Below are 13,720 nucleotides of genomic sequence, written 5' to 3' on the forward strand. Positions count from 1 at the left end.
TTCCTTTTGTGAAAAAGCAACCTCAATTTTATCCACCACATCATGTAATAAAGTGGCTGTAGACTTGCCACTTTGATAAGCATGCTGTGCTGAATGAAGAGGAACTTCTACTACGCTTGTTTCGCGGATGTGGTGATCAACAATCCGCTCAAGTGATTTAAGCAAGAAAGACGTTAGACTGATTGGTCTAAAACTTTTTGCTTGCTCGTATGTCGCGCGTCCACCTCTAGGAATAAACTTAATGGTTATTTCACGCCATTGAGTTGGGATGTACCCAATAGCAATACTACACACAAACATCCTTCTCAGAATGTGTTTGAAGTACTTGAATCCTTTTTGCAGTAGAATAGGGTATATTCCATCTGTTCCAGGAGATTTGTATGGAGAGAAGCTGTTCACGGCCCACTCAATCGCTTCAGTTGTGACAAGTCTCCGAGCAAAAGCCCATGAGTCTAAGCCACCTAAAACGATTTCTGGATCGTTTCGAACTTCAGGTTCCACACAGCCCGGAAAGTGACTATAAAAGAAACATTCCAGGATTTCATTGTCATTCGAACAGTATTCACCGTTCGAACTTCGAATGTTATTAACCTGATAATCTTTCGATTTTGACAGTATTTTATTAAGTCGACTTGCCTCGCCGAAACTGGAAACGTTGCTACAGAACCTGTGCCAGCTCGTGCGTGCTGAAGATCGTAGAGCCTTTGCATAGGCTTTCCGGGCCTGCTTGAAAGGCTCCACGCCATCCCTCCGACGTCTATTCCAGGCTCTCCTGCATCGTTTCTTTAGTTCCGCGAGATGAGAGTTCCACCACGGTGTTCCTCTAGTCGTTTTAATAGTTTTTAGCGGGCAAGCTACTTCAAAAGCTTCCGCAATAAAAGATGTTGTGACATCTACAGCCACATCCAAGTCGATCGATGACTCAATCGTCGGTTCGAATCCTTGAAATTTCGTCGCCAGTTCCTCCTCAAAGAGTTCCCAGTCAGAAAATCTCGGATTGCGAAATGTTGCAGCGTTCAAGGAGACACCCAAATGATCAAAATATATAAAGCAATGATCAGATATTGGTGTCTCATTTGAAACATGCCATTGTGCCAACTCATGACTGATCCTGTTAGAGCAGAGTGTTATATCTAACACTTCCTCTCTACCAGCTCGTATGAAAGTTGGACAATTGCCAATGTTGAGTATTCCAAGGTTGGTACTACTCAAATATTCCATCAAATCAGAGCCTCTCAGATTGATATCCGAGCTGCCCCAAATGATGTGATGGACATTGGCATCACTGCCTACAATGAGCGGAATCCCATTAGATTGGCAGTATCTCACCACATTTCTGAAATCGTCGCTGGGAGACGGTTCATCGTGTAGTAAGTATGCAGAACAGTAGACATAGCGCCTATGGACATCATCCACGACGAGTTCTACTGTGACTGCACAAATATCTCAAGTAGTCAACTCAGAGATAAGGCATGCACTTATTGACCTATGCAACAATATGCATGCCCTGGGCATCAAACAAGGATTTGTCATACCAGTTTTGCTGAAAACAGCAAAGTTCTGGTTTCCAATATCCGTCGAATGAAAGTACCCCTTGCGAAAATATGGCTCCTGAACCAATGCGATGGTGGTGAGCCATTAAAAAGTTTTTCGCATAAATACAAATTTGCTACCCGTTTGTGTTGAAGATTTATTTGTGCGACTCTAACTATTTGACTAGCGGAGTATATGCACAAACAATCTCCAACACAGATCAGACAGCAAATTGTAAGCGAAGCCAATTAAGTTGGCCAGAACGCACTTGGCGTAAAACCCATAAGGGAAATTGGGCAGAACTACTATGCTGTTCCCAAGAAACGCAAGGGACAACAAAGATCGACCGTACCAGAGCCCCGCATGGCACAGTAGGGGCAAGATGCCCAAAGCACTCCGTTCGCGACTGGCATGTTTTCACCCCTCCAGCCATTCAGTCATCGGCACGGAGGTCCCTTGACTTGACTTAGGGGCACCTGATTTGCCGACTCCCGGCAGGATCAGGTCCCGTGGCTCAATTTTTGCCCAAACGTACAATTCGGCACCAACCGCCAAAGGGCGTAAGTGCAGATTGTGTAAAACAGACCGATTAAGAGTCTTTCTCTCTCTGTGCTAAGCCAGCTGAGAAAATAACTCTCTCCCGGTGTGCTCACATCCCGCAGCCGCGCCCTCCGAAAATCCTGCGCCGAACTGCATGATTAGGTAGCCGGAAACCACACGGCGAGTGTTCCACCTTCTCTGTCTGCATACGACAACCAAAGTTGCGTACCATCAGGTGCGCAACTTTGGCTACCGTACCCCAGCCGGCACCTCGTGGAGGTAGAGATAGGAGTTAGAAAACAGAGGTGATATATTTGCACATGTTCACTCATTTGCCAGCCTAAAGCCAACAAGCGGTGGAGGAGAAAACAAATACTTGGAAAAATTATCTAAGTATTGCCACTAGAGAGAACCTGGCCAAATACCGACGAGCTAGGAACCAGTTGACCACGATCCTGAGGAGAAAAAAGCGCCAAAAGGAGGACAGAGATCGTGAAGAATTAGAGCAACTATTCCAAGATAATGACACGCGCAAGTTTTATGAGAACGTGAACCAAACTTGGAAGGGCTACACACCGAAACCTGACATGTGTAGGGACGAGGGAGGGAATCTAATTACAAACGAGCGCGAGGTGGTCGACAAATAGAAGTAGTTCTTCGATGAACACCTCAATGGCGAAGTCGCAGAAGGAGGCGGAACGGAAATTAACCTAGGAGCGCCCATGGAAGATAGTAATGTCCTAGCACCTGATCTCCAAGAAGTCAAACGAGAAATCGGGCTGCTGAAGACCAATAAAGCCGCTGGGAAGGACCGCCTACCGGCAGAGCTGTATAAACATGGCGGAGAAACGCTAGCAAAGACTCTACACTGGGTTATTTCGAGGATTTGGGAGGAGGAAAAGCTACCGGAGGAATGGATGGAAGTAGTGGTTTGTCCCATCTACAAAAAGGGTGAACGGTTAGACTGCTGCAACTATCGTGGTATTACGCTGATAAACGCCGCCTACAAGATACTCTCCCAGATCCTGTTACGCCGGCTGTCACCGATAGCACAAGGCTTCGTAGGGAATTATCAGTCGGGTTCAATGGGGGCTCGCGCAACTACGGACCAAATTTTTTCTATCCGACAGATCTTGCAGAAATGTCGAGAGTACAACGTGCCCACGCATCATATCTTTATTGATTTCAAAGCAGCATACGATACAGTCGATCGAGACAAGCTATGGGAGGTAATGCACGAATACGGTTTTCCGGACAAACTGACGCGACTGATCAGAGCTACATTGGATCGAGTGATGTGTTTCGTACGCATCTCTGGGACAGAGATGACTTCGACACCATTGCCAGGAACTTTGCGACTGCGGAGGCAATCTACGCCAGACTGAAAGCGGAGTCTAGGAGAATTGGGCTAAAAATAAATGCGTCGAAGACCAAATACATGAAAGGAAGAGGCTCAAAGGAAACAAACGCGCGCCTCCCACAGACGGTAACCGTTGACGGCGACGAACTGGATCGCTGGTGACCGCGGACAACAACAATGGTAAGGAGTTCCAGCGGCGCATCCAAGCGGGAAATCGTGCCTACTTTGCCCTTCGTAAAACGCTACGATCAGGAAGCATACGCCGCCGCACGAAGCTAACAATGTACAAAACCCTTATTAGACCGGTAGTTCTTTATGGACTTGAAGCCGTGACGCTGCTCACGTAGGACATACGCGCCCTTGCCGTGTTCGAGCGGAAAGTGCTGCGGACGATATTTGGCGAAGTACAAACTGAAAGCGGAGAGTGGCGGAGGCGTATGAATCACGAGCTACAGGCACTGCTTGGGGAGACTCCCATCGTACATCTAGCGAAAGTTAGCAGGCTACGGTGGGTCGGACACGTTGTAAGGATACCGCACGACAGTGCGACGAAAATAGTCCTCTTCAACAATCCCACTGGCACCAGGAACAGGGGGCCCAACGTGCACGATGGCTCGACCAGGTCGAAAGCGATTTGCGACTTCTGAGACGACTAGGAAATTGGCGACGAGTGGTCCAAGACCGAGTTGAATGGAGACGAGTGCTTGAAACAGCACGAGCCACCCCAGCTCTATTCTGCTAAAGAAGAAGAAAAAGAAGAAGAAGTATATTTTAATTCTTCCGTATACATAACAGAGATGGATTTTTAAAACAACTATAACTTTTGAGGATACAAACAGATACAGATAATTGACACTTGCCTTCTCAGATTTATTGTTGTACTTTTGTGTAGGAGTTGTTTGATCTGCCACCATTTGCCACCTTGAGAAATATTTGAAAAAAAAGCTCGAAATCTCCGAAACTTTAGAAAATAACGTATAACAATGTTCTACAAAAACATTAACTTTGGCGAGATAAACAACTTTCTGAAAAACTATGAACAAGTAAAAGTTGTCCAGAATAAGTCAGCGTTTAAAAACAATTTTAAAGGGTTTGTCCACGAATAGCGCTTTATAGATGATTTCCATGAAGAGATACAAGTATGATATCTTTGATAAAGTTGTGTGTATTGATACTTGATATTAATACTGTGCCAAAAGTACCAAACCAGTATCTCGAATATACGAGAAAATAAATTTCGTATCTCACTTTTAAGGTGGTTCTACAATAGATGTAGGAAGAGGTACAATTTGTGTCTATAACCAAAACAGACGCGTCGCTACCTTGATGAGTGGGTATTGTAGTCTCCTTTTGTCAAGCGCCTCTATGGTTCAAAGGTACAAGTACCAGCGAACCACATACCCTGGCGGGTGTTGTGGGTTCGAATCCGGTTATAATCTCAGATTATAGCTTGGTTCGACTCATGCACCTTCCAGCATTGGACAAAAGGTGGGAGTCAAAACGACTACTTGTTAAGCGTTGCTACCAATATCACCCCCCCACCCCTCTTCCTCACCTTTCCGCTCTTCCCTCTCCTTCACCAAAAAATTTTCATTTCTTTCCCCTACCGTCCCTTCATCAATTGTAGAACCATCGTTTCAAAAACAAGAGAAGAACCGGCCATCTATGAAAACATGGTCAATCTGGCTAATCATTGTACGTTGGTCAGGCGTGCACGTCATGGGGTCCTATTACCGGTCTACCGAGTTTCATGATGGAGTTACTATCTTAGCTCTAGTGCCAAGACATCACACTTCTTTATTCAGCCACCCGCTCTGAATCAGACACTGTCGTGCGCCGCTCCTAGCCAGGAGTACTGGCGCTCACTGGGTTGAGGAATGTAGAGCCGTCAAGAGCCGCCCTTGACATGAGAACAGACGCACCTGGCTTGCAATTTTATTATTACAATATTAGACATCAGGTCATTTTGCGTTATAGATTAACTATCGATACCGATATCAATTTCTGATTAACAGCCCAGCTTCAAGAATAATTCTTCAATCTTATGAATTGATTTTTCCATTTAAATTTCATCCCCAAGAATACGAAACCGAATGCGTCAGAAAATGTTCTTCCTGTGACGCATGAAAAATCGAGTAATCTGAATCGTCCCGCTGCGAGCCCGTGATCGCACCTTAACGCTAACGTTGTTAATGTCTCACTTGTCCGGTTTTAAATACCCATTCATCCGTAATGGCTCCGAAGACGCAAACATATGCGGATCGATTACCGCAAGAATGGATCCCATCGGACAGCGGACTGGTTGGCAGGCAGATCGATTAGCTGCAGAAGAAAATTAAGTTGTTTAAACGCGATAATGCCTTATGGTACTACATAAGCAGTGCGCAACAGATGCGTGGTAGAAGCGCATATTAAATGATGTATTCATGGGATGCATTGATGTTGTTAAGCACCAAAACCGGGATGAACGGTTGATGACGGAAAACATTTTTTTTTCAAAATTTTTACAATTTGTTATGCTGCTTAACGTTTCTGAACTTGCAAAAATCTAATTTAGTGGCTTCTCGTAAATTGATTGTCCACGTTTGGTGAGTTGGCGCTGTGAAAAATGACCCAGAAAGATAAACATTACCATTCGCGACGTGTCGGCTTTGCCGTCCGTATCCAAGGAAGGGTAATACATCATAAATGTTAATTATTTTTCTCACTTTTGACCAACGGTCGCTGCAGTGCGACCGTTCCGGTGCTCCCAGCATGGTGGACAACGAATTACCCCCATCATCAGCATGCTGCAGTGACTGGATATCAGGTACCCACATACAAACATAAGCACGTACAAATGGTGGTTCGCGTTTGGTGCTGCAGAAGCGCGAGATAAATTAAGCAGTTTAATGGTGCAAGATTTATATTTATGTGCAATGTCTGACATAACTACCGGTCGCTATTCTGCATAAAGCGCCCAGCCGCCACAACGAGTAGTGGTTTGTATTATGTGCTGCCCAGTTATTAGCAAGCTCGCTAGTCTTGACTGTCGTATCATTAGGAGGAGCCGGGAGGAATTATTTGCTGCTCACTACTGCTGCTAGTTTTAGTGCCATTTGTTATCAGATGATTGATACGGACTACCGTGGTTTATTCTGAATGTTGCTAGCGAGGGCTTTGCACAGTTGATTGAACATGGCAATGTTGTATGATTTTACAGTATGATTTCTACCTGTGTAGGGAGCATTAGTCTCCCACAGTGATTTTTTGTTGCAAAAAGATTACAAATTTTCTGTATGCTATCACCAGTTTTTCCATTCCATTGCGTTTTTGATGGAAAATTTTCAATGTTTGGCCTGTTCTCTTTAAAAGCGTTTACCACTATAGATCTCCAAAAATGGTCGCAGTGGTTCAATCTCCTAAAAGGAAAAAAGGCGTTATTGACGGCTAAATTTAGTTCACCACTACGTTGTTGACACATTCTACGAATTGTTGTCACTCTCACTTTCGTATCTTCGTGCAACGTAAGTACTATTGAACTAATAATGTAATGTATATACTGGACACTATCACGTATTGTTCTTACAAAATTGTTGTCACTCCTTTGACTTTTTGAATGTGATGGCTTTTTACGTTGGAATCCTCTAACGATGAAGCAGCTAAATGACCTAGGCAACGATATTGTCTTGCTCGCACAACACCGAAACAATATGCAGAGTCAGTTAAATGACTTTTCCGAAAGCTCCCAGGCAGCAGTTTTTACAGTCATTGTAGGAACAGCTAAGTTTATGGTAGTTAACACTGACAAGCCTACCGACTTCACAGTAGCGAGACAACAGGTTGAGCACATGGAAGCCTTTCAATAGCATGGTAGCCATACAGCACCTAATGGCGGAACCAAGACAAATATAGCCACACGGATCACGAAAGCCTAGGGTGCCTTTGCAGTTCTGCGAAACATATTGTTCAAACTAGATCCAGAATACCCGTAAACCCGAATTTTCAACTCTAACGTTAAATCCGTATTGATACACGTCTGCGGATCTGATTAAAGCATCTCATTGAAGACAGCGCAAAAAGCGCTTCGGATATCTAACGAGGTACTTCATCGTCGATGTCATCAACAACCGATAGCAGCAAAAATTGTGTACGTTGGTGGAAGTGGATCGGAAACACCTTGAGAAAAGGAGCGAAGGAGATCTGAGAAAAATAATAGAACTTACCAATATCTGACAACTTTATTATTTCAAAAAATGAAAATAGGAATCGATCTGGATCCTTGTCAATGATCATGACAACTCGGATATGAATCGAAACACGGAGCATTTTGACTGCCAAACACTGGTGAACACGAGACATTAGGCCGTATGTATAAAAGAGTTAGAGCAAACTCTCCCATAAGATTTACATGGGAAAAGCAAAGCTGTTTTATTCATACGGCATTTTATCTGTACTAGTCTTATCATATTCTGGTACACGAGAAAATAATGCGACTCGGGAACGAGAAGTTTGATTCCTATTGAGCTCAGAGGCTTACGCAGGTTTTCAAACCTGAGAATTGATAAACCGTAGAACAGCCATAATGACGTATGAATAGAACAGTTTGCTTTGCTTTTCCCGTGTTAATCTTATGGGAGAAATACAGCAAAATTTATTCATATGGCTTACTGTCAGATTTGGAACACGGGTGAGCAGCCTTACCTTGATCCAGTATCACATGACCTCATATGCTATCGACTTGCTGGAAAACAGAGTGGTAGGGGGCTCGCTTTTCCGCCATCGACCAGCTCATAAGGTCACATGAGTCTCGGCCGTGATGGCCGAATAAAAAGCCAAATAGGCCACATATACATCAGCCTAAAGTGTGAAAGAGGTCTGCTTGATTTACGCAGAAAATGTAGCACCGACATCGCATCCAATCATCATTTTATTTTTGGTACGATGCGCCTGCACGTCGCTCGCATTCAATGAAGTTACGCTGTCCGCTGGTTTGAAAATCCTGAGATGAAAAAAGCCTTCGTAGAAGGCTTAAGAACTTCCGCCTGACAGAGCTGTTAAAGAACCATAGACTGGCATCTAGAGCGATTTCGCCACAACGAGTAATCGTCGGAGTGTGCAATGACCGAAAGGAGAAGATTTTAGACGAAACTTGAAGGTAGATCGACGAGCGGAGGAATGCGAAAGCCAGCTTTGAGCGGATACAAACTAGAGCGGTTCAGTTAGCGGCGCCAGTGGTGAAATCTGTTTATCATGCTACGTTTCCTGCCATCTTAGTGTTGTTATGACGAATGCAAAGATAGCGTTCAAAGATAGAGCTGGCCGGTTAGGTACTAACCGATCGTATGCCGCAAGAAACGCTCATTATCATTTGTAACAGTGGACTTATCACCCAATGCAACTAACTCGTATGGACTAGATTACGCAAAAAACACTACAGCAACAGCACCTGGTGCAGTATTCGCGCTGCGCAAAGCAGCTCGCTATAAATGTAGCCATGCTATAAATTTGCTCGTATTTTATCTGATAGCAGCGACAGCGTAGTGGAACGGCCTTCTCTTGTTTGAGTTGCGACTATTGTTTGAGTCTTGGCTAGAGAGAAAATTTGAAATGATCGTTTTTCTTGGCGATGGAACAATGCTCCAGAGTTACGTCTGTTAGTCTGTGGCTATACTAACAAGTAACCAGTTGCTACAGTACCAGCATACAAATACCTTCAGGAACTCTTGTGGTGCAGAAAATTGTTAAAATTGTTTGGTTTCCTTCGAATATCGGCTTGAACGCACATACTTACTTACTTAATCTGCTCCAGGCCGTGGTTTCCTCTGCTGTACGAAGAAGTCGTCTCCATTCCACTTGGTCCATGGCTTCAATTCGCCAGCCACGTAGTCTACGTAGGGTCCGCAGGTCGCCTTCCACTTAATCGATCCATCTTGCTCGCTGCGCGCCCCGCCGTCTCGTTCCAGTCATAACATAAAAGTTGGGAGAGTACCTTGTAGGCGACGTTCAACAGTGTGATTGCGCGGTAATTACAACAATCCAACTTATCGACCTTTTTGTAGATCGGACACACGATGCCTTCCGTCCACTCCTCCGGTAGTAGCTCCTCCTCCCAAATCTTGACAATGACCCAGTGCAGCGCTCTAGTCAGTGCGTCACCACCGTATTTCAGCAGCACGCCGGGTAGCTGATCAGCCCCAGCCGCTTTATTGTTCTTCAGCCGACCGATCTCTTCTGCTACCTCCTGGAGGTCGGGGGCTGGTATTCTGTCGTCTTCTGCACGTGCTCCAAGATCTGTTGCCATAACATCACCTTCATGTTTAGCTACATCGCTATTAAGGTGCTCGCCATAATACTGCTTCCACCTCTCGATCACCTCACGTTCGTTCGTGAGAAGATTACCGCCTGAGTCCCGACACATATCGGCCTGCGGCATATAGCCTTTGCGCGAACGGTTTAACTTCTCGTAGAACTTCCGTTTATCGTTAGCACGGTACAGTTCTTCCATCGCCTCGCGATCTCGATCTTCCTGTTGGCGCTTTTTCCTCTGGAAGACCGAGTTTTACCTGTTTCGTGCTTGTTTATATTGCTCCACATTCGTCCTCGTACGGTGTTGCAGCATTCTCGCACGTGCTGCATTCTTCTCCTGCACTAATTGCCGCATTCGTTATCGAACCAATCGTTTTTTCGGTCCAGATTCATTGTACCTAGTGCCGCTAGAGCAGTACTACCGATGGTGGTTAGTCCACAAGCTCCTTCACCAGCGGTAAATGAGCGTTTAGCGATATCATCAACGTTGTCATGGTCAGTAAAAATCTCTCAGTTTATGCTTGCAAAAAATTCGTAAGTGATAAAATCCGCATTATTTTCCATTAACATGCATAGCCGTACAGAACTAGGACTTATATTGCAATCCGTGAACAAAGCAATGAATGGGTAAAGCAGAATGATGAAGATCGACGAGCGAAACCAGAGGAGCGACGCAAACATCCGTTACACCAGGACCTGATGAAGATTTAAAAAGTCCACACCATCGTCAAGTGTCAGCAGGTAGGTGCGATGAACTGGTGTATTGCAAATCATCGTTGCTACTGCTCCAGACAATGCGTGGCTGGTCGTAGTCACCGCAAATCAAAACATTTTCTTCTCTTGTCGACCCGTTGCTCAACAATTCCGAAATCGAAGCAAAGTGCGCATCAATAACACCAACCTGTAAGCTCTTGTCCGGTGGAATATAGATTTCACAAATTACTAGTTTTGTTCCACACACTTGCTCCAAGCAACGGCCATTCACAGTTTCAACAGCAGACTTGCTATGTTCGTCAGCAATCAAACACCCCCCTCCCCCCCCGAGCTCATCTTGTCACTGTTAAGCTTCGTACACAAATTACGTAACGCTTAGAGAGGAGGGAGGGGGTCGAGTGTTTTCGTTACTTGTTGCCACATAGAGGGGAGGGGGAGTCATGAGAATAGTTACGTAACAAATTTATGAATACAAAAAAGGCAGTTGCCAAGCGAGGAAAGGACGTGGTGGAGGTGGAAAACAGTGAAACAAGTGTTGCAAGCCGCGCCATATTGGAAGTAACAACACGAAGTACAGGAACCAAACGATAAAAAATAATTTTATGTCAATGAACCGACGCAACTTTGCACAGCCATTTTTCCTACTCTGAAATTAAAATTACTTTCCAATCGTATAAAAACAAACAAAACAATGATGTAATGGATTAAACTTAACTAAACAATAGGTAAACGTCCCTTCTTTAAAATAGCATTGAGAACAAATGTTACCAAACAAATGCGTTAGAGCAGTTGAATCAATATATATAGAATGCCAGTGTCGCTGCAGTGCTCGTGGTAAACATCACACATTTGAAAATTACGTATTTACACTGTATGCGCATATGTGTGAGTGATCGATTCGAAACGGGAATCTGATTGTCAAACTAAAAAGGCAACCCAATAAAAAATCTTTCTGCTTTTCCGTAAATCACGTAGGATAAATCACCCGATTTGGTCGTTTTGGGGTATTTCGTCGGGAGGAAAATTTTCTATTGGGCAATTTGACAATGTAGTTCCCGTATCCAAGACACAAACCAGCAACATGTTTGCCACCAAAATATCCATGAAACACCAGCGACACTGGCATTCTATATATATATTGATTATACTGTTAGAGCTGTCAAAAGCGCGATGCGCAGAAGTATTGCAAGTAACCCCGGTGTTGCAAGTATCCCCGGATGACGGTACTATAAGTCGATTTGCCAATATAGGTCACCTCAGAAATTGATATATTTTGTTTGAACGTTGATAATTATACGGCCTACAAGTCTTTAATACATTGCAAGATGTACAGTAATGACCCGATTTTGTCACCCCCATGATGAATTTAGGGGTGACAAAAACGGGGCAGTGACAAAATCGGGTATTTTTTCAATTTTTATTTTTTTGCAGATAATTTAGAACGAACTACATATACTTCATTCTGATCACTTTTAGGCCATGTCGCACTTCCTTCTACCTCTCTGTGGACATTTGTCACCTTTTCACAGCACTTCCAAAGGTATGAAAACACGCGTTTTTTAATTGCGCCGAAATGGTTGATGATACTGGTTAACTATGTTCAGAGAAATTTCACAGCGTAAGAAGCTCTTTCTTTTGGTATGAACGATTCTTTGATTAACCCCCCTAAAAGTAAGATAGAAAATTTATTTTTCAAGCAGTAAGAGATAGAGCAAAACAATGTTCTACAAAACTTTTGAGAAGATTATTATAAAGAACTTTGCCAAAGAAAGTAATCTTCTAGCTATTATAGTTCTGGAGATAAGAAACAACTTTTGTGGAAACTCCACGATAATCAACTTGTTGAACACAATACTTTTCACAGTGTTTTAACACATAAATCTGATAAATCTAATAAAGCGTGACAAAATCGGGTAAAAAACGTGACAAAATCGGGGGTGACAAAATCGGGGCAAAAACGTGACAAAATCGGGGGTGACAAAATCGGGGAGTGACAAAATCGGGGAGTGACAAAATCGGGTTACCACTGTATACATATTCAAGGAAAAAAAATCTGATAAATAAACCTTGCCCATGGTGAAGGTTAGAGTAATATTTTTAGTGTATAAGATCAACGTGAAATTTAAAGTTTATTGCTCTCAAACAATTATTTAGATTGATATATAAAATTTCCTTAACACTTAAGGCCTAATTTCTGTAATTCTTGTTTATTTTTGGGCATGCTAAGGGATGTACAGGGGTTAAACAAAACGATCGGGACTGGCAAAATTTTGACAAATTTCAAATGGTCAAAACATCTAGGTAGATACAATATAAGACATTTTCAGATGAAACTTATTGCATTCTACAAAAAAAAATATTCTCGTTTCGCTGAAATATATCGAGATATACAGTTACCAGTGAACACCGAAGATTTTATCATCGCTTGTAGTTTTTTTCTATCATGTAAATTTAATAACATTCGTATTTTGTTCCAATACAAGACTTCATTTCCAGTCGATCGGGGAAAAGAGAACGGAAATCCGTTGAAAAACAACCATATTATGGCCATTTCCGTGAAATCAGTGCCAACAATATTTATTGCTCTGACCATTTTAGGGCATGATGCAAACCAGATAAATATTAGTATCAAACTTTAAGGTGTTATGAGCCACTGACACTGCAGCTCTATAGCAGATTCTAGGCACCTCGGCGAAAGTGGTCTATAAAGCCAAAATGACCATTAAGATAGGACGTTACTAACAACATTTCCAGCACAGAAATGACCATATTTCGGTAATTTTTTGATGGATTTCTTTTCTCATTTCAAAGACTTGTCAACGCGCTACACGGTAATAAGACATGAATTAACCGACAAAGCTTATAAACCTGGTAATAACTATTATTAGACTTTAAAATGACCTCAATATAATTTATGTTTATCACAAATTTTGTGAATTAGTGTTATGAATTATCCAAAAAATACGTCTAATCGAATATGCACCAAGACCTAATACAGCTAGAGAGAGAACAATACTTGCCTATCTTAAAGCAGGTTAACGGGTTCAGCTGTCCCAAAAATTACCAGCGCAAAAATTAGCTTAATTAATAAAAATCACAGTCAGTTCCTTCTGTACCGCACTAGACCGCAATCGTGAGCGATGGCATGGGAAAAATCCTGTTCAGTGACAAGCGAACGAAAAAAAAACTGAGATAATAATAATGAAAATAAACACAAATAGGGTACACCAATTATCGAATGGACTTATAACAAGCTCCTAATAATATATAATAAATAAAGTAAAC

The sequence above is a fragment of the Sabethes cyaneus genome, chromosome 1, assembly GCF_943734655.1.
Source record: "Sabethes cyaneus chromosome 1, idSabCyanKW18_F2, whole genome shotgun sequence".
In the NCBI taxonomy this organism is placed as follows: Eukaryota; Metazoa; Arthropoda; class Insecta; order Diptera; family Culicidae; genus Sabethes; species Sabethes cyaneus.